General features: G+C 55.3%; 25 non-coding genes across 25 annotated transcripts; all 25 read right to left on the bottom strand.

Annotated features, from left to right (window-relative positions):
* Positions 1 to 613: 613 nt before the first annotated feature.
* LOC126220456 (5S ribosomal RNA) lies at positions 614 to 732 on the bottom strand. Its single transcript, XR_007542900.1, has one exon. It is a non-coding gene; the product is annotated as a 5S ribosomal RNA (ribosomal RNA).
* An 853-nt stretch (positions 733 to 1,585) lies between these two features.
* Positions 1,586 to 1,704, bottom strand: LOC126220454 (5S ribosomal RNA). Its single transcript, XR_007542899.1, has one exon. It is a non-coding gene; the product is annotated as a 5S ribosomal RNA (ribosomal RNA).
* An 852-nt stretch (positions 1,705 to 2,556) lies between these two features.
* On the bottom strand, positions 2,557 to 2,675 carry LOC126220453 (5S ribosomal RNA). The gene has a single exon (XR_007542898.1). It is a non-coding gene; the product is annotated as a 5S ribosomal RNA (ribosomal RNA).
* Positions 2,676 to 3,527: 852 nt separating this feature from the next.
* Positions 3,528 to 3,646, bottom strand: LOC126220452 (5S ribosomal RNA). The gene has a single exon (XR_007542897.1). It is a non-coding gene; the product is annotated as a 5S ribosomal RNA (ribosomal RNA).
* Positions 3,647 to 4,499: 853 nt separating this feature from the next.
* On the bottom strand, positions 4,500 to 4,618 carry LOC126220451 (5S ribosomal RNA). The gene has a single exon (XR_007542896.1). It is a non-coding gene; the product is annotated as a 5S ribosomal RNA (ribosomal RNA).
* Positions 4,619 to 5,471: 853 nt separating this feature from the next.
* Positions 5,472 to 5,590, bottom strand: LOC126220450 (5S ribosomal RNA). Its single transcript, XR_007542895.1, has one exon. It is a non-coding gene; the product is annotated as a 5S ribosomal RNA (ribosomal RNA).
* An 852-nt stretch (positions 5,591 to 6,442) lies between these two features.
* On the bottom strand, positions 6,443 to 6,561 carry LOC126220449 (5S ribosomal RNA). Its single transcript, XR_007542894.1, has one exon. It is a non-coding gene; the product is annotated as a 5S ribosomal RNA (ribosomal RNA).
* An 853-nt stretch (positions 6,562 to 7,414) lies between these two features.
* Positions 7,415 to 7,533, bottom strand: LOC126220448 (5S ribosomal RNA). The gene has a single exon (XR_007542893.1). It is a non-coding gene; the product is annotated as a 5S ribosomal RNA (ribosomal RNA).
* Positions 7,534 to 8,386: 853 nt separating this feature from the next.
* On the bottom strand, positions 8,387 to 8,505 carry LOC126220446 (5S ribosomal RNA). Its single transcript, XR_007542891.1, has one exon. It is a non-coding gene; the product is annotated as a 5S ribosomal RNA (ribosomal RNA).
* An 852-nt stretch (positions 8,506 to 9,357) lies between these two features.
* On the bottom strand, positions 9,358 to 9,476 carry LOC126220465 (5S ribosomal RNA). Its single transcript, XR_007542909.1, has one exon. It is a non-coding gene; the product is annotated as a 5S ribosomal RNA (ribosomal RNA).
* Positions 9,477 to 10,328: 852 nt separating this feature from the next.
* On the bottom strand, positions 10,329 to 10,447 carry LOC126220445 (5S ribosomal RNA). Its single transcript, XR_007542890.1, has one exon. It is a non-coding gene; the product is annotated as a 5S ribosomal RNA (ribosomal RNA).
* An 853-nt stretch (positions 10,448 to 11,300) lies between these two features.
* LOC126220442 (5S ribosomal RNA) lies at positions 11,301 to 11,419 on the bottom strand. The gene has a single exon (XR_007542889.1). It is a non-coding gene; the product is annotated as a 5S ribosomal RNA (ribosomal RNA).
* An 852-nt stretch (positions 11,420 to 12,271) lies between these two features.
* Positions 12,272 to 12,390, bottom strand: LOC126220441 (5S ribosomal RNA). Its single transcript, XR_007542888.1, has one exon. It is a non-coding gene; the product is annotated as a 5S ribosomal RNA (ribosomal RNA).
* An 852-nt stretch (positions 12,391 to 13,242) lies between these two features.
* On the bottom strand, positions 13,243 to 13,361 carry LOC126220440 (5S ribosomal RNA). The gene has a single exon (XR_007542887.1). It is a non-coding gene; the product is annotated as a 5S ribosomal RNA (ribosomal RNA).
* Positions 13,362 to 14,213: 852 nt separating this feature from the next.
* On the bottom strand, positions 14,214 to 14,332 carry LOC126220439 (5S ribosomal RNA). Its single transcript, XR_007542886.1, has one exon. It is a non-coding gene; the product is annotated as a 5S ribosomal RNA (ribosomal RNA).
* An 853-nt stretch (positions 14,333 to 15,185) lies between these two features.
* On the bottom strand, positions 15,186 to 15,304 carry LOC126220438 (5S ribosomal RNA). Its single transcript, XR_007542885.1, has one exon. It is a non-coding gene; the product is annotated as a 5S ribosomal RNA (ribosomal RNA).
* Positions 15,305 to 16,156: 852 nt separating this feature from the next.
* On the bottom strand, positions 16,157 to 16,275 carry LOC126220437 (5S ribosomal RNA). Its single transcript, XR_007542884.1, has one exon. It is a non-coding gene; the product is annotated as a 5S ribosomal RNA (ribosomal RNA).
* Positions 16,276 to 17,127: 852 nt separating this feature from the next.
* LOC126220436 (5S ribosomal RNA) lies at positions 17,128 to 17,246 on the bottom strand. The gene has a single exon (XR_007542883.1). It is a non-coding gene; the product is annotated as a 5S ribosomal RNA (ribosomal RNA).
* An 852-nt stretch (positions 17,247 to 18,098) lies between these two features.
* LOC126220435 (5S ribosomal RNA) lies at positions 18,099 to 18,217 on the bottom strand. Its single transcript, XR_007542882.1, has one exon. It is a non-coding gene; the product is annotated as a 5S ribosomal RNA (ribosomal RNA).
* Positions 18,218 to 19,070: 853 nt separating this feature from the next.
* LOC126220468 (5S ribosomal RNA) lies at positions 19,071 to 19,189 on the bottom strand. Its single transcript, XR_007542911.1, has one exon. It is a non-coding gene; the product is annotated as a 5S ribosomal RNA (ribosomal RNA).
* An 852-nt stretch (positions 19,190 to 20,041) lies between these two features.
* On the bottom strand, positions 20,042 to 20,160 carry LOC126220467 (5S ribosomal RNA). The gene has a single exon (XR_007542910.1). It is a non-coding gene; the product is annotated as a 5S ribosomal RNA (ribosomal RNA).
* Positions 20,161 to 21,014: 854 nt separating this feature from the next.
* On the bottom strand, positions 21,015 to 21,134 carry LOC126220464 (5S ribosomal RNA). The gene has a single exon (XR_007542908.1). It is a non-coding gene; the product is annotated as a 5S ribosomal RNA (ribosomal RNA).
* An 851-nt stretch (positions 21,135 to 21,985) lies between these two features.
* On the bottom strand, positions 21,986 to 22,104 carry LOC126220459 (5S ribosomal RNA). The gene has a single exon (XR_007542903.1). It is a non-coding gene; the product is annotated as a 5S ribosomal RNA (ribosomal RNA).
* Positions 22,105 to 22,956: 852 nt separating this feature from the next.
* LOC126220447 (5S ribosomal RNA) lies at positions 22,957 to 23,075 on the bottom strand. The gene has a single exon (XR_007542892.1). It is a non-coding gene; the product is annotated as a 5S ribosomal RNA (ribosomal RNA).
* An 854-nt stretch (positions 23,076 to 23,929) lies between these two features.
* Positions 23,930 to 24,048, bottom strand: LOC126220434 (5S ribosomal RNA). Its single transcript, XR_007542881.1, has one exon. It is a non-coding gene; the product is annotated as a 5S ribosomal RNA (ribosomal RNA).
* Between the last annotated feature and the right edge of the window lie 208 nt (positions 24,049 to 24,256).

Genomic DNA, 24,256 nt, shown 5'->3' with positions numbered 1-24,256 from the left:
GCAGCCTTCGACACTAGCGGAGGACGCATCTTGTCCCTGGTGTCCAGCGGAGGGCCTGTGCGTGGTGTGGCAGTGTCGTGCTGGAGGGCGCCACTGGTAGCATGTGGGCTTCCTCGCCTCGCCTCGCCTCGCGTCGCCTCGCCTCGCCTCACACCAGGTGTGTGCGTAGTTTGCAGTGCATTCGCACCATTCCCATCCCTGTCCCCGTCCCCGTCCCGACTTGTCCCGACTTTGCTCGACTGCCGCTCGCTGCCGCTCGGGTCGTGGTCCATATGACAGCGCAAGCACGACAAACGTCTGCGGGACGAGACGAGACGAGACGACTAAGGAATAAATTCGTGATTACAAAAAATTGGAACTCTACACTCCTACACAAAAATAGGCGGTGACGTGTTTCAGAAATCACCTGCCGATTCGTACTGTTTTGTCGTTTTCAAAGTCTTCTTGGCAAACTTGGTTAGCACATTCTCCCTCAAACTGAGTTAATTACTGCATTTTCGTACCATTACAGTAGTGTAAAAGGCTTAAGGAAGCATCTTTGTCACAACAGAAAGGTAGTTTGAAAATTGGGCTGGCAGGGGTAGCGACATAATAACAAAAAAAAATGGAAGGCAGCCAACAGCACCCGGGTTTCCCAGGCGGTCACCCATCCAAGTACTAACCGGGCCCGATGATGCTTAACTTCGGTGATCGGACGAGAACCGGTGTATTCATCATGGTATGGCCGTTGGCGCTCATCTAATGTAGGAGCACGGCAGAATCCGCGTTCGGCTTTTCTCCCAACACACAAAATGTTAGTTTTCGACCGCATTTGACGAAAGCACTTCCTTCCGCAACAGCCAGTTCCTCGAGGACGGCGCGGGGGGCGCGCCCGGCGTCCCAGCAGAGCGACGGCCGAATTAGCGGGCGCACCGCCGCGTGTGTGACACGCACTGCTGCTCGTTGCACCTCCTGTCATTCGCTGCGCGCGTGCAGCCTTCGACACTAGCGGAGGACGCATCTTGTCCCTGGTGTCCAGCGGAGGGCCTGTGCGTGGTGTGGCAGTGTCGTGCTGGAGGGCGCCACTGGTAGCATGTGGGCTTCCTCGCCTCGCCTCGCCTCGCGTCGCCTCGCCTCGCCTCACACCAGGTGTGTGCGTAGTTTGCAGTGCATTCGCACCATTCCCATCCCTGTCCCCGTCCCCGTCCCGACTTGTCCCGACTTTGCTCGACTGCCGCTCGCTGCCGCTCGGGTCGTGGTCCATATGACAGCGCAAGCACGACAAACGTCTGCGGGACGAGACGAGACGAGACGACTAAGGAATAAATTCGTGATTACAAAAAATTGGAACTCTACACTCCTACACAAAAATAGGCGGTGACGTGTTTCAGAAATCACCTGCCGATTCGTACTGTTTTGTCGTTTTCAAAGTCTTCTTGGCAAACTTGGTTAGCACATTCTCCCTCAAACTGAGTTAATTACTGCATTTTCGTACCATTACAGTAGTGTAAAAGGCTTAAGGAAGCATCTTTGTCACAACAGAAAGGTAGTTTGAAAATTGGGCTGGCAGGGGTAGCGACATAATAACAAAAAAAAAATGGAAGGCAGCCAACAGCACCCGGGTTTCCCAGGCGGTCACCCATCCAAGTACTAACCGGGCCCGATGATGCTTAACTTCGGTGATCGGACGAGAACCGGTGTATTCATCATGGTATGGCCGTTGGCGCTCATCTAATGTAGGAGCACGGCAGAATCCGCGTTCGGCTTTTCTCCCAACACACAAAATGTTAGTTTTCGACCGCATTTGACGAAAGCACTTCCTTCCGCAACAGCCAGTTCCTCGAGGACGGCGCGGGGGGCGCGCCCGGCGTCCCAGCAGAGCGACGGCCGAATTAGCGGGCGCACCGCCGCGTGTGTGACACGCACTGCTGCTCGTTGCACCTCCTGTCATTCGCTGCGCGCGTGCAGCCTTCGACACTAGCGGAGGACGCATCTTGTCCCTGGTGTCCAGCGGAGGGCCTGTGCGTGGTGTGGCAGTGTCGTGCTGGAGGGCGCCACTGGTAGCATGTGGGCTTCCTCGCCTCGCCTCGCCTCGCGTCGCCTCGCCTCGCCTCACACCAGGTGTGTGCGTAGTTTGCAGTGCATTCGCACCATTCCCATCCCTGTCCCCGTCCCCGTCCCGACTTGTCCCGACTTTGCTCGACTGCCGCTCGCTGCCGCTCGGGTCGTGGTCCATATGACAGCGCAAGCACGACAAACGTCTGCGGGACGAGACGAGACGAGACGACTAAGGAATAAATTCGTGATTACAAAAAATTGGAACTCTACACTCCTACACAAAAATAGGCGGTGACGTGTTTCAGAAATCACCTGCCGATTCGTACTGTTTTGTCGTTTTCAAAGTCTTCTTGGCAAACTTGGTTAGCACATTCTCCCTCAAACTGAGTTAATTACTGCATTTTCGTACCATTACAGTAGTGTAAAAGGCTTAAGGAAGCATCTTTGTCACAACAGAAAGGTAGTTTGAAAATTGGGCTGGCAGGGGTAGCGACATAATAACAAAAAAAAATGGAAGGCAGCCAACAGCACCCGGGTTTCCCAGGCGGTCACCCATCCAAGTACTAACCGGGCCCGATGATGCTTAACTTCGGTGATCGGACGAGAACCGGTGTATTCATCATGGTATGGCCGTTGGCGCTCATCTAATGTAGGAGCACGGCAGAATCCGCGTTCGGCTTTTCTCCCAACACACAAAATGTTAGTTTTCGACCGCATTTGACGAAAGCACTTCCTTCCGCAACAGCCAGTTCCTCGAGGACGGCGCGGGGGGCGCGCCCGGCGTCCCAGCAGAGCGACGGCCGAATTAGCGGGCGCACCGCCGCGTGTGTGAGACGCACTGCTGCTCGTTGCACCTCCTGTCATTCGCTGCGCGCGTGCAGCCTTCGACACTAGCGGAGGACGCATCTTGTCCCTGGTGTCCAGCGGAGGGCCTGTGCGTGGTGTGGCAGTGTCGTGCTGGAGGGCGCCACTGGTAGCATGTGGGCTTCCTCGCCTCGCCTCGCCTCGCGTCGCCTCGCCTCGCCTCACACCAGGTGTGTGCGTAGTTTGCAGTGCATTCGCACCATTCCCATCCCTGTCCCCGTCCCCGTCCCGACTTGTCCCGACTTTGCTCGACTGCCGCTCGCTGCCGCTCGGGTCGTGGTCCATATGACAGCGCAAGCACGACAAACGTCTGCGGGACGAGACGAGACGAGACGACTAAGGAATAAATTCGTGATTACAAAAAATTGGAACTCTACACTCCTACACAAAAATAGGCGGTGACGTGTTTCAGAAATCACCTGCCGATTCGTACTGTTTTGTCGTTTTCAAAGTCTTCTTGGCAAACTTGGTTAGCACATTCTCCCTCAAACTGAGTTAATTACTGCATTTTCGTACCATTACAGTAGTGTAAAAGGCTTAAGGAAGCATCTTTGTCACAACAGAAAGGTAGTTTGAAAATTGGGCTGGCAGGGGTAGCGACATAATAACAAAAAAAAATGGAAGGCAGCCAACAGCACCCGGGTTTCCCAGGCGGTCACCCATCCAAGTACTAACCGGGCCCGATGATGCTTAACTTCGGTGATCGGACGAGAACCGGTGTATTCATCATGGTATGGCCGTTGGCGCTCATCTAATGTAGGAGCACGGCAGAATCCGCGTTCGGCTTTTCTCCCAACACACAAAATGTTAGTTTTCGACCGCATTTGACGAAAGCACTTCCTTCCGCAACAGCCAGTTCCTCGAGGACGGCGCGGGGGGCGCGCCCGGCGTCCCAGCAGAGCGACGGCCGAATTAGCGGGCGCACCGCCGCGTGTGTGAGACGCACTGCTGCTCGTTGCACCTCCTGTCATTCGCTGCGCGCGTGCAGCCTTCGACACTAGCGGAGGACGCATCTTGTCCCTGGTGTCCAGCGGAGGGCCTGTGCGTGGTGTGGCAGTGTCGTGCTGGAGGGCGCCACTGGTAGCATGTGGGCTTCCTCGCCTCGCCTCGCCTCGCGTCGCCTCGCCTCGCCTCACACCAGGTGTGTGCGTAGTTTGCAGTGCATTCGCACCATTCCCATCCCTGTCCCCGTCCCCGTCCCGACTTGTCCCGACTTTGCTCGACTGCCGCTCGCTGCCGCTCGGGTCGTGGTCCATATGACAGCGCAAGCACGACAAACGTCTGCGGGACGAGACGAGACGAGACGACTAAGGAATAAATTCGTGATTACAAAAAATTGGAACTCTACACTCCTACACAAAAATAGGCGGTGACGTGTTTCAGAAATCACCTGCCGATTCGTACTGTTTTGTCGTTTTCAAAGTCTTCTTGGCAAACTTGGTTAGCACATTCTCCCTCAAACTGAGTTAATTACTGCATTTTCGTACCATTACAGTAGTGTAAAAGGCTTAAGGAAGCATCTTTGTCACAACAGAAAGGTAGTTTGAAAATTGGGCTGGCAGGGGTAGCGACATAATAACAAAAAAAAAATGGAAGGCAGCCAACAGCACCCGGGTTTCCCAGGCGGTCACCCATCCAAGTACTAACCGGGCCCGATGATGCTTAACTTCGGTGATCGGACGAGAACCGGTGTATTCATCATGGTATGGCCGTTGGCGCTCATCTAATGTAGGAGCACGGCAGAATCCGCGTTCGGCTTTTCTCCCAACACACAAAATGTTAGTTTTCGACCGCATTTGACGAAAGCACTTCCTTCCGCAACAGCCAGTTCCTCGAGGACGGCGCGGGGGGCGCGCCCGGCGTCCCAGCAGAGCGACGGCCGAATTAGCGGGCGCACCGCCGCGTGTGTGAGACGCACTGCTGCTCGTTGCACCTCCTGTCATTCGCTGCGCGCGTGCAGCCTTCGACACTAGCGGAGGACGCATCTTGTCCCTGGTGTCCAGCGGAGGGCCTGTGCGTGGTGTGGCAGTGTCGTGCTGGAGGGCGCCACTGGTAGCATGTGGGCTTCCTCGCCTCGCCTCGCCTCGCGTCGCCTCGCCTCGCCTCACACCAGGTGTGTGCGTAGTTTGCAGTGCATTCGCACCATTCCCATCCCTGTCCCCGTCCCCGTCCCGACTTGTCCCGACTTTGCTCGACTGCCGCTCGCTGCCGCTCGGGTCGTGGTCCATATGACAGCGCAAGCACGACAAACGTCTGCGGGACGAGACGAGACGAGACGACTAAGGAATAAATTCGTGATTACAAAAAATTGGAACTCTACACTCCTACACAAAAATAGGCGGTGACGTGTTTCAGAAATCACCTGCCGATTCGTACTGTTTTGTCGTTTTCAAAGTCTTCTTGGCAAACTTGGTTAGCACATTCTCCCTCAAACTGAGTTAATTACTGCATTTTCGTACCATTACAGTAGTGTAAAAGGCTTAAGGAAGCATCTTTGTCACAACAGAAAGGTAGTTTGAAAATTGGGCTGGCAGGGGTAGCGACATAATAACAAAAAAAAAATGGAAGGCAGCCAACAGCACCCGGGTTTCCCAGGCGGTCACCCATCCAAGTACTAACCGGGCCCGATGATGCTTAACTTCGGTGATCGGACGAGAACCGGTGTATTCATCATGGTATGGCCGTTGGCGCTCATCTAATGTAGGAGCACGGCAGAATCCGCGTTCGGCTTTTCTCCCAACACACAAAATGTTAGTTTTCGACCGCATTTGACGAAAGCACTTCCTTCCGCAACAGCCAGTTCCTCGAGGACGGCGCGGGGGGCGCGCCCGGCGTCCCAGCAGAGCGACGGCCGAATTAGCGGGCGCACCGCCGCGTGTGTGAGACGCACTGCTGCTCGTTGCACCTCCTGTCATTCGCTGCGCGCGTGCAGCCTTCGACACTAGCGGAGGACGCATCTTGTCCCTGGTGTCCAGCGGAGGGCCTGTGCGTGGTGTGGCAGTGTCGTGCTGGAGGGCGCCACTGGTAGCATGTGGGCTTCCTCGCCTCGCCTCGCCTCGCGTCGCCTCGCCTCGCCTCACACCAGGTGTGTGCGTAGTTTGCAGTGCATTCGCACCATTCCCATCCCTGTCCCCGTCCCCGTCCCGACTTGTCCCGACTTTGCTCGACTGCCGCTCGCTGCCGCTCGGGTCGTGGTCCATATGACAGCGCAAGCACGACAAACGTCTGCGGGACGAGACGAGACGAGACGACTAAGGAATAAATTCGTGATTACAAAAAATTGGAACTCTACACTCCTACACAAAAATAGGCGGTGACGTGTTTCAGAAATCACCTGCCGATTCGTACTGTTTTGTCGTTTTCAAAGTCTTCTTGGCAAACTTGGTTAGCACATTCTCCCTCAAACTGAGTTAATTACTGCATTTTCGTACCATTACAGTAGTGTAAAAGGCTTAAGGAAGCATCTTTGTCACAACAGAAAGGTAGTTTGAAAATTGGGCTGGCAGGGGTAGCGACATAATAACAAAAAAAAATGGAAGGCAGCCAACAGCACCCGGGTTTCCCAGGCGGTCACCCATCCAAGTACTAACCGGGCCCGATGATGCTTAACTTCGGTGATCGGACGAGAACCGGTGTATTCATCATGGTATGGCCGTTGGCGCTCATCTAATGTAGGAGCACGGCAGAATCCGCGTTCGGCTTTTCTCCCAACACACAAAATGTTAGTTTTCGACCGCATTTGACGAAAGCACTTCCTTCCGCAACAGCCAGTTCCTCGAGGACGGCGCGGGGGGCGCGCCCGGCGTCCCAGCAGAGCGACGGCCGAATTAGCGGGCGCACCGCCGCGTGTGTGAGACGCACTGCTGCTCGTTGCACCTCCTGTCATTCGCTGCGCGCGTGCAGCCTTCGACACTAGCGGAGGACGCATCTTGTCCCTGGTGTCCAGCGGAGGGCCTGTGCGTGGTGTGGCAGTGTCGTGCTGGAGGGCGCCACTGGTAGCATGTGGGCTTCCTCGCCTCGCCTCGCCTCGCGTCGCCTCGCCTCGCCTCACACCAGGTGTGTGCGTAGTTTGCAGTGCATTCGCACCATTCCCATCCCTGTCCCCGTCCCCGTCCCGACTTGTCCCGACTTTGCTCGACTGCCGCTCGCTGCCGCTCGGGTCGTGGTCCATATGACAGCGCAAGCACGACAAACGTCTGCGGGACGAGACGAGACGAGACGACTAAGGAATAAATTCGTGATTACAAAAAATTGGAACTCTACACTCCTACACAAAAATAGGCGGTGACGTGTTTCAGAAATCACCTGCCGATTCGTACTGTTTTGTCGTTTTCAAAGTCTTCTTGGCAAACTTGGTTAGCACATTCTCCCTCAAACTGAGTTAATTACTGCATTTTCGTACCATTACAGTAGTGTAAAAGGCTTAAGGAAGCATCTTTGTCACAACAGAAAGGTAGTTTGAAAATTGGGCTGGCAGGGGTAGCGACATAATAACAAAAAAAAAATGGAAGGCAGCCAACAGCACCCGGGTTTCCCAGGCGGTCACCCATCCAAGTACTAACCGGGCCCGATGATGCTTAACTTCGGTGATCGGACGAGAACCGGTGTATTCATCATGGTATGGCCGTTGGCGCTCATCTAATGTAGGAGCACGGCAGAATCCGCGTTCGGCTTTTCTCCCAACACACAAAATGTTAGTTTTCGACCGCATTTGACGAAAGCACTTCCTTCCGCAACAGCCAGTTCCTCGAGGACGGCGCGGGGGGCGCGCCCGGCGTCCCAGCAGAGCGACGGCCGAATTAGCGGGCGCACCGCCGCGTGTGTGACACGCACTGCTGCTCGTTGCACCTCCTGTCATTCGCTGCGCGCGTGCAGCCTTCGACACTAGCGGAGGACGCATCTTGTCCCTGGTGTCCAGCGGAGGGCCTGTGCGTGGTGTGGCAGTGTCGTGCTGGAGGGCGCCACTGGTAGCATGTGGGCTTCCTCGCCTCGCCTCGCCTCGCGTCGCCTCGCCTCGCCTCACACCAGGTGTGTGCGTAGTTTGCAGTGCATTCGCACCATTCCCATCCCTGTCCCCGTCCCCGTCCCGACTTGTCCCGACTTTGCTCGACTGCCGCTCGCTGCCGCTCGGGTCGTGGTCCATATGACAGCGCAAGCACGACAAACGTCTGCGGGACGAGACGAGACGAGACGACTAAGGAATAAATTCGTGATTACAAAAAATTGGAACTCTACACTCCTACACAAAAATAGGCGGTGACGTGTTTCAGAAATCACCTGCCGATTCGTACTGTTTTGTCGTTTTCAAAGTCTTCTTGGCAAACTTGGTTAGCACATTCTCCCTCAAACTGAGTTAATTACTGCATTTTCGTACCATTACAGTAGTGTAAAAGGCTTAAGGAAGCATCTTTGTCACAACAGAAAGGTAGTTTGAAAATTGGGCTGGCAGGGGTAGCGACATAATAACAAAAAAAAAATGGAAGGCAGCCAACAGCACCCGGGTTTCCCAGGCGGTCACCCATCCAAGTACTAACCGGGCCCGATGATGCTTAACTTCGGTGATCGGACGAGAACCGGTGTATTCATCATGGTATGGCCGTTGGCGCTCATCTAATGTAGGAGCACGGCAGAATCCGCGTTCGGCTTTTCTCCCAACACACAAAATGTTAGTTTTCGACCGCATTTGACGAAAGCACTTCCTTCCGCAACAGCCAGTTCCTCGAGGACGGCGCGGGGGGCGCGCCCGGCGTCCCAGCAGAGCGACGGCCGAATTAGCGGGCGCACCGCCGCGTGTGTGAGACGCACTGCTGCTCGTTGCACCTCCTGTCATTCGCTGCGCGCGTGCAGCCTTCGACACTAGCGGAGGACGCATCTTGTCCCTGGTGTCCAGCGGAGGGCCTGTGCGTGGTGTGGCAGTGTCGTGCTGGAGGGCGCCACTGGTAGCATGTGGGCTTCCTCGCCTCGCCTCGCCTCGCGTCGCCTCGCCTCGCCTCACACCAGGTGTGTGCGTAGTTTGCAGTGCATTCGCACCATTCCCATCCCTGTCCCCGTCCCCGTCCCGACTTGTCCCGACTTTGCTCGACTGCCGCTCGCTGCCGCTCGGGTCGTGGTCCATATGACAGCGCAAGCACGACAAACGTCTGCGGGACGAGACGAGACGAGACGACTAAGGAATAAATTCGTGATTACAAAAAATTGGAACTCTACACTCCTACACAAAAATAGGCGGTGACGTGTTTCAGAAATCACCTGCCGATTCGTACTGTTTTGTCGTTTTCAAAGTCTTCTTGGCAAACTTGGTTAGCACATTCTCCCTCAAACTGAGTTAATTACTGCATTTTCGTACCATTACAGTAGTGTAAAAGGCTTAAGGAAGCATCTTTGTCACAACAGAAAGGTAGTTTGAAAATTGGGCTGGCAGGGGTAGCGACATAATAACAAAAAAAAATGGAAGGCAGCCAACAGCACCCGGGTTTCCCAGGCGGTCACCCATCCAAGTACTAACCGGGCCCGATGATGCTTAACTTCGGTGATCGGACGAGAACCGGTGTATTCAACATGGTATGGCCGTTGGCGCTCATCTAATGTAGGAGCACGGCAGAATCCGCGTTCGGCTTTTCTCCCAACACACAAAATGTTAGTTTTCGACCGCATTTGACGAAAGCACTTCCTTCCGCAACAGCCAGTTCCTCGAGGACGGCGCGGGGGGCGCGCCCGGCGTCCCAGCAGAGCGACGGCCGAATTAGCGGGCGCACCGCCGCGTGTGTGACACGCACTGCTGCTCGTTGCACCTCCTGTCATTCGCTGCGCGCGTGCAGCCTTCGACACTAGCGGAGGACGCATCTTGTCCCTGGTGTCCAGCGGAGGGCCTGTGCGTGGTGTGGCAGTGTCGTGCTGGAGGGCGCCACTGGTAGCATGTGGGCTTCCTCGCCTCGCCTCGCCTCGCGTCGCCTCGCCTCGCCTCACACCAGGTGTGTGCGTAGTTTGCAGTGCATTCGCACCATTCCCATCCCTGTCCCCGTCCCCGTCCCGACTTGTCCCGACTTTGCTCGACTGCCGCTCGCTGCCGCTCGGGTCGTGGTCCATATGACAGCGCAAGCACGACAAACGTCTGCGGGACGAGACGAGACGAGACGACTAAGGAATAAATTCGTGATTACAAAAAATTGGAACTCTACACTCCTACACAAAAATAGGCGGTGACGTGTTTCAGAAATCACCTGCCGATTCGTACTGTTTTGTCGTTTTCAAAGTCTTCTTGGCAAACTTGGTTAGCACATTCTCCCTCAAACTGAGTTAATTACTGCATTTTCGTACCATTACAGTAGTGTAAAAGGCTTAAGGAAGCATCTTTGTCACAACAGAAAGGTAGTTTGAAAATTGGGCTGGCAGGGGTAGCGACATAATAACAAAAAAAAATGGAAGGCAGCCAACAGCACCCGGGTTTCCCAGGCGGTCACCCATCCAAGTACTAACCGGGCCCGATGATGCTTAACTTCGGTGATCGGACGAGAACCGGTGTATTCATCATGGTATGGCCGTTGGCGCTCATCTAATGTAGGAGCACGGCAGAATCCGCGTTCGGCTTTTCTCCCAACACACAAAATGTTAGTTTTCGACCGCATTTGACGAAAGCACTTCCTTCCGCAACAGCCAGTTCCTCGAGGACGGCGCGGGGGGCGCGCCCGGCGTCCCAGCAGAGCGACGGCCGAATTAGCGGGCGCACCGCCGCGTGTGTGACACGCACTGCTGCTCGTTGCACCTCCTGTCATTCGCTGCGCGCGTGCAGCCTTCGACACTAGCGGAGGACGCATCTTGTCCCTGGTGTCCAGCGGAGGGCCTGTGCGTGGTGTGGCAGTGTCGTGCTGGAGGGCGCCACTGGTAGCATGTGGGCTTCCTCGCCTCGCCTCGCCTCGCGTCGCCTCGCCTCGCCTCACACCAGGTGTGTGCGTAGTTTGCAGTGCATTCGCACCATTCCCATCCCTGTCCCCGTCCCCGTCCCGACTTGTCCCGACTTTGCTCGACTGCCGCTCGCTGCCGCTCGGGTCGTGGTCCATATGACAGCGCAAGCACGACAAACGTCTGCGGGACGAGACGAGACGAGACGACTAAGGAATAAATTCGTGATTACAAAAAATTGGAACTCTACACTCCTACACAAAAATAGGCGGTGACGTGTTTCAGAAATCACCTGCCGATTCGTACTGTTTTGTCGTTTTCAAAGTCTTCTTGGCAAACTTGGTTAGCACATTCTCCCTCAAACTGAGTTAATTACTGCATTTTCGTACCATTACAGTAGTGTAAAAGGCTTAAGGAAGCATCTTTGTCACAACAGAAAGGTAGTTTGAAAATTGGGCTGGCAGGGGTAGCGACATAATAACAAAAAAAAAATGGAAGGCAGCCAACAGCACCCGGGTTTCCCAGGCGGTCACCCATCCAAGTACTAACCGGGCCCGATGATGCTTAACTTCGGTGATCGGACGAGAACCGGTGTATTCATCATGGTATGGCCGTTGGCGCTCATCTAATGTAGGAGCACGGCAGAATCCGCGTTCGGCTTTTCTCCCAACACACAAAATGTTAGTTTTCGACCGCATTTGACGAAAGCACTTCCTTCCGCAACAGCCAGTTCCTCGAGGACGGCGCGGGGGGCGCGCCCGGCGTCCCAGCAGAGCGACGGCCGAATTAGCGGGCGCACCGCCGCGTGTGTGACACGCACTGCTGCTCGTTGCACCTCCTGTCATTCGCTGCGCGCGTGCAGCCTTCGACACTAGCGGAGGACGCATCTTGTCCCTGGTGTCCAGCGGAGGGCCTGTGCGTGGTGTGGCAGTGTCGTGCTGGAGGGCGCCACTGGTAGCATGTGGGCTTCCTCGCCTCGCCTCGCCTCGCGTCGCCTCGCCTCGCCTCACACCAGGTGTGTGCGTAGTTTGCAGTGCATTCGCACCATTCCCATCCCTGTCCCCGTCCCCGTCCCGACTTGTCCCGACTTTGCTCGACTGCCGCTCGCTGCCGCTCGGGTCGTGGTCCATATGACAGCGCAAGCACGACAAACGTCTGCGGGACGAGACGAGACGAGACGACTAAGGAATAAATTCGTGATTACAAAAAATTGGAACTCTACACTCCTACACAAAAATAGGCGGTGACGTGTTTCAGAAATCACCTGCCGATTCGTACTGTTTTGTCGTTTTCAAAGTCTTCTTGGCAAACTTGGTTAGCACATTCTCCCTCAAACTGAGTTAATTACTGCATTTTCGTACCATTACAGTAGTGTAAAAGGCTTAAGGAAGCATCTTTGTCACAACAGAAAGGTAGTTTGAAAATTGGGCTGGCAGGGGTAGCGACATAATAACAAAAAAAAATGGAAGGCAGCCAACAGCACCCGGGTTTCCCAGGCGGTCACCCATCCAAGTACTAACCGGGCCCGATGATGCTTAACTTCGGTGATCGGACGAGAACCGGTGTATTCATCATGGTATGGCCGTTGGCGCTCATCTAATGTAGGAGCACGGCAGAATCCGCGTTCGGCTTTTCTCCCAACACACAAAATGTTAGTTTTCGACCGCATTTGACGAAAGCACTTCCTTCCGCAACAGCCAGTTCCTCGAGGACGGCGCGGGGGGCGCGCCCGGCGTCCCAGCAGAGCGACGGCCGAATTAGCGGGCGCACCGCCGCGTGTGTGAGACGCACTGCTGCTCGTTGCACCTCCTGTCATTCGCTGCGCGCGTGCAGCCTTCGACACTAGCGGAGGACGCATCTTGTCCCTGGTGTCCAGCGGAGGGCCTGTGCGTGGTGTGGCAGTGTCGTGCTGGAGGGCGCCACTGGTAGCATGTGGGCTTCCTCGCCTCGCCTCGCCTCGCGTCGCCTCGCCTCGCCTCACACCAGGTGTGTGCGTAGTTTGCAGTGCATTCGCACCATTCCCATCCCTGTCCCCGTCCCCGTCCCGACTTGTCCCGACTTTGCTCGACTGCCGCTCGCTGCCGCTCGGGTCGTGGTCCATATGACAGCGCAAGCACGACAAACGTCTGCGGGACGAGACGAGACGAGACGACTAAGGAATAAATTCGTGATTACAAAAAATTGGAACTCTACACTCCTACACAAAAATAGGCGGTGACGTGTTTCAGAAATCACCTGCCGATTCGTACTGTTTTGTCGTTTTCAAAGTCTTCTTGGCAAACTTGGTTAGCACATTCTCCCTCAAACTGAGTTAATTACTGCATTTTCGTACCATTACAGTAGTGTAAAAGGCTTAAGGAAGCATCTTTGTCACAACAGAAAGGTAGTTTGAAAATTGGGCTGGCAGGGGTAGCGACATAATAACAAAAAAAAATGGAAGGCAGCCAACAGCACCCGGGTTTCCCAGGCGGTCACCCATCCAAGTACTAACCGGGCCCGATGATGCTTAACTTCGGTGATCGGACGAGAACCGGTGTATTCATCATGGTATGGCCGTTGGCGCTCATCTAATGTAGGAGCACGGCAGAATCCGCGTTCGGCTTTTCTCCCAACACACAAAATGTTAGTTTTCGACCGCATTTGACGAAAGCACTTCCTTCCGCAACAGCCAGTTCCTCGAGGACGGCGCGGGGGGCGCGCCCGGCGTCCCAGCAGAGCGACGGCCGAATTAGCGGGCGCACCGCCGCGTGTGTGAGACGCACTGCTGCTCGTTGCACCTCCTGTCATTCGCTGCGCGCGTGCAGCCTTCGACACTAGCGGAGGACGCATCTTGTCCCTGGTGTCCAGCGGAGGGCCTGTGCGTGGTGTGGCAGTGTCGTGCTGGAGGGCGCCACTGGTAGCATGTGGGCTTCCTCGCCTCGCCTCGCCTCGCGTCGCCTCGCCTCGCCTCACACCAGGTGTGTGCGTAGTTTGCAGTGCATTCGCACCATTCCCATCCCTGTCCCCGTCCCCGTCCCGACTTGTCCCGACTTTGCTCGACTGCCGCTCGCTGCCGCTCGGGTCGTGGTCCATATGACAGCGCAAGCACGACAAACGTCTGCGGGACGAGACGAGACGAGACGACTAAGGAATAAATTCGTGATTACAAAAAATTGGAACTCTACACTCCTACACAAAAATAGGCGGTGACGTGTTTCAGAAATCACCTGCCGATTCGTACTGTTTTGTCGTTTTCAAAGTCTTCTTGGCAAACTTGGTTAGCACATTCTCCCTCAAACTGAGTTAATTACTGCATTTTCGTACCATTACAGTAGTGTAAAAGGCTTAAGGAAGCATCTTTGTCACAACAGAAAGGTAGTTTGAAAATTGGGCTGGCAGGGGTAGCGACATAATAACAAAAAAAAATGGAAGGCAGCCAACAGCACCCGGGTTTCCCAGGCGGTCACCCATCCAAGTACTAACCGGGCCCGATGATGCTTAACTTCGGTGATCGGACGAGAACCGGTGTATTCATCATGGTATGGCCGTTGGCGCTCATCTAATGTAGGAGCACGGCAGAATCCGCGTTCGGCTTTTCTCCCAACACACAAAATGTTAGTTTTCGACCGCATTTGACGAAAGCACTTCCTTCCGCAACAGCCAGTTCCTCGAGGACGGCGCGGGGGGCGCGCCCGGCGTCCCAGCAGAGCGACGGCCGAATTAGCGGGCGCACCGCCGCGTGTGTGAGACGCACTGCTGCTCGTTGCACCTCCTGTCATTCGCTGCGCGCGTGCAGCCTTCGACACTAGCGGAGGACGCATCTTGTCCCTGGTGTCCAGCGGAGGGCCTGTGCGTGGTGTGGCAGTGTCGTGCTGGAGGGCGCCACTGGTAGCATGTGGGCTTCCTCGCCTCGCCTCGCCTCGCGTCGCCTCGCCTCGCCTCACACCAGGTGTGTGCGTAGTTTGCAGTGCATTCGCACCATTCCCATCCCTGTCCCCGTCCCCGTCCCGACTTGTCCCGACTTTGCTCGACTGCCGCTCGCTGCCGCTCGGGTCGTGGTCCATATGACAGCGCAAGCACGACAAACGTCTGCGGGACGAGACGAGACGAGACGACTAAGGAATAAATTCGTGATTACAAAAAATTGGAACTCTACACTCCTACACAAAAATAGGCGGTGACGTGTTTCAGAAATCACCTGCCGATTCGTACTGTTTTGTCGTTTTCAAAGTCTTCTTGGCAAACTTGGTTAGCACATTCTCCCTCAAACTGAGTTAATTACTGCATTTTCGTACCATTACAGTAGTGTAAAAGGCTTAAGGAAGCATCTTTGTCACAACAGAAAGGTAGTTTGAAAATTGGGCTGGCAGGGGTAGCGACATAATAACAAAAAAAAAATGGAAGGCAGCCAACAGCACCCGGGTTTCCCAGGCGGTCACCCATCCAAGTACTAACCGGGCCCGATGATGCTTAACTTCGGTGATCGGACGAGAACCGGTGTATTCATCATGGTATGGCCGTTGGCGCTCATCTAATGTAGGAGCACGGCAGAATCCGCGTTCGGCTTTTCTCCCAACACACAAAATGTTAGTTTTCGACCGCATTTGACGAAAGCACTTCCTTCCGCAACAGCCAGTTCCTCGAGGACGGCGCGGGGGGCGCGCCCGGCGTCCCAGCAGAGCGACGGCCGAATTAGCGGGCGCACCGCCGCGTGTGTGACACGCACTGCTGCTCGTTGCACCTCCTGTCATTCGCTGCGCGCGTGCAGCCTTCGACACTAGCGGAGGACGCATCTTGTCCCTGGTGTCCAGCGGAGGGCCTGTGCGTGGTGTGGCAGTGTCGTGCTGGAGGGCGCCACTGGTAGCATGTGGGCTTCCTCGCCTCGCCTCGCCTCGCGTCGCCTCGCCTCGCCTCACACCAGGTGTGTGCGTAGTTTGCAGTGCATTCGCACCATTCCCATCCCTGTCCCCGTCCCCGTCCCGACTTGTCCCGACTTTGCTCGACTGCCGCTCGCTGCCGCTCGGGTCGTGGTCCATATGACAGCGCAAGCACGACAAACGTCTGCGGGACGAGACGAGACGAGACGACTAAGGAATAAATTCGTGATTACAAAAAATTGGAACTCTACACTCCTACACAAAAATAGGCGGTGACGTGTTTCAGAAATCACCTGCCGATTCGTACTGTTTTGTCGTTTTCAAAGTCTTCTTGGCAAACTTGGTTAGCACATTCTCCCTCAAACTGAGTTAATTACTGCATTTTCGTACCATTACAGTAGTGTAAAAGGCTTAAGGAAGCATCTTTGTCACAACAGAAAGGTAGTTTGAAAATTGGGCTGGCAGGGGTAGCGACATAATAACAAAAAAAAATGGAAGGCAGCCAACAGCACCCGGGTTTCCCAGGCGGTCACCCATCCAAGTACTAACCGGGCCCGATGATGCTTAACTTCGGTGATCGGACGAGAACCGGTGTATTCATCATGGTATGGCCGTTGGCGCTCATCTAATGTAGGAGCACGGCAGAATCCGCGTTCGGCTTTTCTCCCAACACACAAAATGTTAGTTTTCGACCGCATTTGACGAAAGCACTTCCTTCCGCAACAGCCAGTTCCTCGAGGACGGCGCGGGGGGCGCGCCCGGCGTCCCAGCAGAGCGACGGCCGAATTAGCGGGCGCACCGCCGCGTGTGTGAGACGCACTGCTGCTCGTTGCACCTCCTGTCATTCGCTGCGCGCGTGCAGCCTTCGACACTAGCGGAGGACGCATCTTGTCCCTGGTGTCCAGCGGAGGGCCTGTGCGTGGTGTGGCAGTGTCGTGCTGGAGGGCGCCACTGGTAGCATGTGGGCTTCCTCGCCTCGCCTCGCCTCGCGTCGCCTCGCCTCGCCTCACACCAGGTGTGTGCGTAGTTTGCAGTGCATTCGCACCATTCCCATCCCTGTCCCCGTCCCCGTCCCGACTTGTCCCGACTTTGCTCGACTGCCGCTCGCTGCCGCTCGGGTCGTGGTCCATATGACAGCGCAAGCACGACAAACGTCTGCGGGACGAGACGAGACGAGACGACTAAGGAATAAATTCGTGATTACAAAAAATTGGAACTCTACACTCCTACACAAAAATAGGCGGTGACGTGTTTCAGAAATCACCTGCCGATTCGTACTGTTTTGTCGTTTTCAAAGTCTTCTTGGCAAACTTGGTTAGCACATTCTCCCTCAAACTGAGTTAATTACTGCATTTTCGTACCATTACAGTAGTGTAAAAGGCTTAAGGAAGCATCTTTGTCACAACAGAAAGGTAGTTTGAAAATTGGGCTGGCAGGGGTAGCGACATAATAACAAAAAAAAATGGAAGGCAGCCAACAGCACCCGGGTTTCCCAGGCGGTCACCCATCCAAGTACTAACCGGGCCCGATGATGCTTAACTTCGGTGATCGGACGAGAACCGGTGTATTCATCATGGTATGGCCGTTGGCGCTCATCTAATGTAGGAGCACGGCAGAATCCGCGTTCGGCTTTTCTCCCAACACACAAAATGTTAGTTTTCGACCGCATTTGACGAAAGCACTTCCTTCCGCAACAGCCAGTTCCTCGAGGACGGCGCGGGGGGCGCGCCCGGCGTCCCAGCAGAGCGACGGCCGAATTAGCGGGCGCACCGCCGCGTGTGTGAGACGCACTGCTGCTCGTTGCACCTCCTGTCATTCGCTGCGCGCGTGCAGCCTTCGACACTAGCGGAGGACGCATCTTGTCCCTGGTGTCCAGCGGAGGGCCTGTGCGTGGTGTGGCAGTGTCGTGCTGGAGGGCGCCACTGGTAGCATGTGGGCTTCCTCGCCTCGCCTCGCCTCGCGTCGCCTCGCCTCGCCTCACACCAGGTGTGTGCGTAGTTTGCAGTGCATTCGCACCATTCCCATCCCTGTCCCCGTCCCCGTCCCGACTTGTCCCGACTTTGCTCGACTGCCGCTCGCTGCCGCTCGGGTCGTGGTCCATATGACAGCGCAAGCACGACAAACGTCTGCGGGACGAGACGAGACGAGACGACTAAGGAATAAATTCGTGATTACAAAAAATTGGAACTCTACACTCCTACACAAAAATAGGCGGTGACGTGTTTCAGAAATCACCTGCCGATTCGTACTGTTTTGTCGTTTTCAAAGTCTTCTTGGCAAACTTGGTTAGCACATTCTCCCTCAAACTGAGTTAATTACTGCATTTTCGTACCATTACAGTAGTGTAAAAGGCTTAAGGAAGCATCTTTGTCACAACAGAAAGGTAGTTTGAAAATTGGGCTGGCAGGGGTAGCGACATAATAACAAAAAAAAATGGAAGGCAGCCAACAGCACCCGGGTTTCCCAGGCGGTCACCCATCCAAGTACTAACCGGGCCCGATGATGCTTAACTTCGGTGATCGGACGAGAACCGGTGTATTCATCATGGTATGGCCGTTGGCGCTCATCTAATGTAGGAGCACGGCAGAATCCGCGTTCGGCTTTTCTCCCAACACACAAAATGTTAGTTTTCGACCGCATTTGACGAAAGCACTTCCTTCCGCAACAGCCAGTTCCTCGAGGACGGCGCGGGGGGCGCGCCCGGCGTCCCAGCAGAGCGACGGCCGAATTAGCGGGCGCACCGCCGCGTGTGTGAGACGCACTGCTGCTCGTTGCACCTCCTGTCATTCGCTGCGCGCGTGCAGCCTTCGACACTAGCGGAGGACGCATCTTGTCCCTGGTGTCCAGCGGAGGGCCTGTGCGTGGTGTGGCAGTGTCGTGCTGGAGGGCGCCACTGGTAGCATGTGGGCTTCCTCGCCTCGCCTCGCCTCGCGTCGCCTCGCCTCGCCTCACACCAGGTGTGTGCGTAGTTTGCAGTGCATTCGCACCATTCCCATCCCTGTCCCCGTCCCCGTCCCGACTTGTCCCGACTTTGCTCGACTGCCGCTCGCTGCCGCTCGGGTCGTGGTCCATATGACAGCGCAAGCACGACAAACGTCTGCGGGACGAGACGAGACGAGACGACTAAGGAATAAATTCGTGATTACAAAAAATTGGAACTCTACACTCCTACACAAAAATAGGCGGTGACGTGTTTCAGAAATCACCTGCCGATTCGTACTGTTTTGTCGTTTTCAAAGTCTTCTTGGCAAACTTGGTTAGCACATTCTCCCTCAAACTGAGTTAATTACTGCATTTTCGTACCATTACAGTAGTGTAAAAGGCTTAAGGAAGCATCTTTGTCACAACAGAAAGGTAGTTTGAAAATTGGGCTGGCAGGGGTAGCGACATAATAACAAAAAAAAAATGGAAGGCAGCCAACAGCACCCGGGTTTCCCAGGCGGTCACCCATCCAAGTACTAACCGGGCCCGATGATGCTTAACTTCGGTGATCGGACGAGAACCGGTGTATTCATCATGGTATGGCCGTTGGCGCTCATCTAATGTAGGAGCACGGCAGAATCCGCGTTCGGCTTTTCTCCCAACACACAAAATGTTAGTTTTCGACCGCATTTGACGAAAGCACTTCCTTCCGCAACAGCCAGTTCCTCGAGGACGGCGCGGGGGGCGCGCCCGGCGTCCCAGCAGAGCGACGGCCGAATTAGCGGGCGCACCGCCGCGTGTGTGAGACGCACTGCTGCTCGTTGCACCTCCTGTCATTCGCTGCGCGCGTGCAGCCTTCGACACTAGCGGAGGACGCATCTTGTCCCTGGTGTCCAGCGGAGGGCCTGTGCGTGGTGTGGCAGTGTCGTGCTGGAGGGCGCCACTGGTAGCATGTGGGCTTCCTCGCCTCGCCTCGCCTCGCGTCGCCTCGCCTCGCCTCACACCAGGTGTGTGCGTAGTTTGCAGTGCATTCGCACCATTCCCATCCCTGTCCCCGTCCCCGTCCCGACTTGTCCCGACTTTGCTCGACTGCCGCTCGCTGCCGCTCGGGTCGTGGTCCATATGACAGCGCAAGCACGACAAACGTCTGCGGGACGAGACGAGACGAGACGACTAAGGAATAAATTCGTGATTACAAAAAATTGGAACTCTACACTCCTACACAAAAATAGGCGGTGACGTGTTTCAGAAATCACCTGCCGATTCGTACTGTTTTGTCGTTTTCAAAGTCTTCTTGGCAAACTTGGTTAGCACATTCTCCCTCAAACTGAGTTAATTACTGCATTTTCGTACCATTACAGTAGTGTAAAAGGCTTAAGGAAGCATCTTTGTCACAACAGAAAGGTAGTTTGAAAATTGGGCTGGCAGGGGTAGCGACATAATAACAAAAAAAAATGGAAGGCAGCCAACAGCACCCGGGTTTCCCAGGCGGTCACCCATCCAAGTACTAACCGGGCCCGATGATGCTTAACTTCGGTGATCGGACGAGAACCGGTGTATTCATCATGGTATGGCCGTTGGCGCTCATCTAATGTAGGAGCACGGCAGAATCCGCGTTCGGCTTTTCTCCCAACACACAAAATGTTAGTTTTCGACCGCATTTGACGAAAGCACTTCCTTCCGCAACAGCCAGTTCCTCGAGGACGGCGCGGGGGGCGCGCCCGGCGTCCCAGCAGAGCGACGGCCGAATTAGCGGGCGCACCGCCGCGTGTGTGAGACGCACTGCTGCTCGTTGCACCTCCTGTCATTCGCTGCGCGCGTGCAGCCTTCGACACTAGCGGAGGACGCATCTTGTCCCTGGTGTCCAGCGGAGGGCCTGTGCGTGGTGTGGCAGTGTCGTGCTGGAGGGCGCCACTGGTAGCATGTGGGCTTCCTCGCCTCGCCTCGCCTCGCGTCGCCTCGCCTCGCCTCACACCAGGTGTGTGCGTAGTTTGCAGTGCATTCGCACCATTCCCATCCCTGTCCCCGTCCCCGTCCCGACTTGTCCCGACTTTGCTCGACTGCCGCTCGCTGCCGCTCGGGTCGTGGTCCATATGACAGCGCAAGCACGACAAACGTCTGCGGGACGAGACGAGACGAGACGACTAAGGAATAAATTCGTGATTACAAAAAAATTGGAACTCTACACTCCTACACAAAAATAGGCGGTGACGTGTTTCAGAAATCACCTGCCGATTCCGTACTGTTTTGTCGTTTTCAAAGTCTTCTTGGCAAACTTGGTTAGCACATTCTCCCTCAAACTGAGTTAATTACTGCATTTTCGTACCATTACAGTAGTGTAAAAGGCTTAAGGAAGCATCTTTGTCACAACAGAAAGGTAGTTTGAAAATTGGCTGGCAGGGGGTAGCGACATAATAACAAAAAAAAATGGAAGGCAGCCAACAGCACCCGGGTTTTCCCAGGCGGTCACCCATCCAAGTACTAACCGGGCCCGATGATGCTTAACTTCGGTGATCGGACGAGAACCGGTGTATTCATCATGGTATGGCCGTTGGCGCTCATCTAATGTAGGAGCACGGCAGAATCCGCGTTCGCTTTTCTCCCAACACACAAAATGTTAGTTTTCGACCGCATTTGACGAAAGCACTTCCTTCCGCAACAGCCAGTTCCTCGAGGACGGCGCGGGGGGCGCGCCCGGCGTCCCAGCAGAGCGACGGCCGAATTAGCGGGCGCACCGCCGCGTGTGTGACACGCACTGCTGCTCGTTGCACCTCCTGTCATTCGCTGCGCGCGTGCAGCCTTCGACACTAGCGGAGGACGCATCTTGTCCCTGGTGTCCAGCGGAGGGCCTGTGCGTGGTGTGGCAGTGTCGTGCTGGAGGGCGCCACTGGTAGCATGTGGGCTTCCTCGCCTCGCCTCGCCTCGCGTCGCCTCGCCTCGCCTCACACCAGGTGTGTGCGTAGTTTGCAGTGCATTCGCACCATTCCCATCCCTGTCCCCGTCCCCGTCCCGACTTGTCCCGACTTTGCTCGACTGCCGCTCGCTGCCGCTCGGGTCGTGGTCCATATGACAGCGCAAGCACGACAAACGTCTGCGGGACGAGACGAGACGAGACGACTAAGGAATAAATTCGTGATTACAAAAAATTGGAACTCTACACTCCTACACAAAAATAGGCGGTGACGTGTTTCAGAAATCACCTGCCGATTCGTACTGTTTTGTCGTTTTCAAAGTCTTCTTGGCAAACTTGGTTAGCACATTCTCCCTCAAACTGAGTTAATTACTGCATTTTCGTACCATTACAGTAGTGTAAAAGGCTTAAGGAAGCATCTTTGTCACAACAGAAAGGTAGTTTGAAAATTGGGCTGGCAGGGGTAGCGACATAATAACAAAAAAAAATGGAAGGCAGCCAACAGCACCCGGGTTTCCCAGGCGGTCACCCATCCAAGTACTAACCGGGCCCGATGATGCTTAACTTCGGTGATCGGACGAGAACCGGTGTATTCATCATGGTATGGCCGTTGGCGCTCATCTAATGTAGGAGCACGGCAGAATCCGCGTTCGGCTTTTCTCCCAACACACAAAATGTTAGTTTTCGACCGCATTTGACGAAAGCACTTCCTTCCGCAACAGCCAGTTCCTCGAGGACGGCGCGGGGGGCGCGCCCGGCGTCCCAGCAGAGCGACGGCCGAATTAGCGGGCGCACCGCCGCGTGTGTGAGACGCACTGCTGCTCGTTGCACCTCCTGTCATTCGCTGCGCGCGTGCAGCCTTCGACACTAGCGGAGGACGCATCTTGTCCCTGGTGTCCAGCGGAGGGCCTGTGCGTGGGTGTGGCAGTGTCGTGCTGGAGGGCGCCACTGGTAGCATGTGGGCTTCCTCGCCTCGCCTCGCCTCGCGTCGCCTCGCCTCGCCTCACACCAGGTGTGTGCGTAGTTTGCAGTGCATTCGCACCATTCCCATCCCTGTCCCCGTCCCCGTCCCGACTTGTCCCGACTTTGCTCGACTGCCGCTCGCTGCCGCTCGGGTCGTGGTCCATATGACAGCGCAAGCACGACAAACGTCTGCGGGACGAGACGAGACGAGACGACTAAGGAATAAATTCGTGATTACAAAAATTGGAACTCTACACTCCTACACAAAAATAGGCGGTGACGTGTTTCAGAAATCACCTGCCGATTCGTACTGTTTTGTCGTTTTCAAAGTCTTCTTGGCAAACTTGGTTAGCACATTCTCCCTCAAACTGAGTTAATTACTGCATTTTCGTACCATTACAGTAGTGTAAAAGGCTTAAGGAAGCATCTTTGTCACAACAGAAAGGTAGTTTGAAAATTGGGCTGGCAGGGGTAGCGACATAATAACAAAAAAAAATGGAAGGCAGCCAACAGCACCCGGGTTTCCCAGGCGGTCACCCATCCAAGTACTAACCGGGCCCGATGATGCTTAACTTCGGTGATCGGACGAGAACCGGTGTATTCATCATGGTATGGCCGTTGGCGCTCATCTAATGTAGGAGCACGGCAGAATCCGCGTTCGGCCTTTTCTCCCAACACACAAAATGTTAGTTTTCGACCGCATTTGACGAAAGCACTTCCTTCCGCAACAGCCAGTTCCTCGAGGACGGCGCGGGGGGCGCGCCCGGCGTCCCAGCAGAGCGACGGCCGAATTTAGCGGGCGCACCGCCGCGTGTGTGACACGCACTGCTGCTCGTTGCACCTCCTGTCATTCGCTGCGCGCGTGCAGCCTTCGACACTAGCGGAGGACGCATCTTGTCCCTGGTGTCCAGCGGAGGGCCTGTGCGTGGTGTGGCAGTGTCGTGCTGGAGGGCGCCACTGGTAGCATGTGGGCTTCCTCGCCTCGCCTCGCCTCGCGTCGCCTCGCCTCGCCTCACACCAGGTGTGTGCGTAGTTTGCAGTGCATTCGCACCATTCCCATCCCTGTCCCCGTCCCCGTCCCGACTTGTCCCGACTTTGCTCGACTGCCGCTCGCTGCCGCTCGGGTCGTGGTCCATATGACAGCGCAAGCACGACAAACGTCTGCGGGACGAGACGAGACGAGACGACTAAGGAATAAATTCGTGATTACAAAAAATTGGAACTCTACACTCCTACACAAAAATAGGCGGTGACGTGTTTCAGAAATCACCTGCCGATTCGTACTGTTTTGTCGTTTTCAAGTCTTCTTGGCAAACTTGGTTAGCACATTCTCCCTCAAACTGAGTTAATTACTGCATTTTCGTACCATTACAGTAGTGTAAAAGGCTTAAGGAAGCATCTTTGTCACAACAGAAAGGTAGTTTGAAAATTGGGCTGGCAGGGGTAGCGACATAATAACAAAAAAAAAATGGAAGGCAGCCAACAGCACCCGGGTTTCCCAGGCGGTCACCCATCCAAGTACTAACCGGGCCCGATGATGCTTAACTTCGGTGATCGGACGAGAACCGGTGTATTCATCATGGTATGGCCGTTGGCGCTCATCTAATGTAGGAGCACGGCAGAATCCGCGTTCGGCTTTTCTCCCAACACACAAAATGTTAGTTTTCGACCGCATTTGACGAAAGCACTTCCTTCCGCAACAGCCAGTTCCTCGAGGACGGCGCGGGGGGCGCGCCCGGCGTCCCAGCAGAGCGACGGCCGAATTAGCGGGCGCACCGCCGCGTGTGTGAGACGCACTGCTGCT

Source organism: Schistocerca nitens, unplaced genomic scaffold (assembly GCF_023898315.1).
Source record: "Schistocerca nitens isolate TAMUIC-IGC-003100 unplaced genomic scaffold, iqSchNite1.1 HiC_scaffold_197, whole genome shotgun sequence".
NCBI lineage: Eukaryota > Metazoa > Arthropoda > Insecta > Orthoptera > Acrididae > Schistocerca > Schistocerca nitens.
This window is presented reverse-complemented; position numbering and strand designations above follow the sequence as displayed.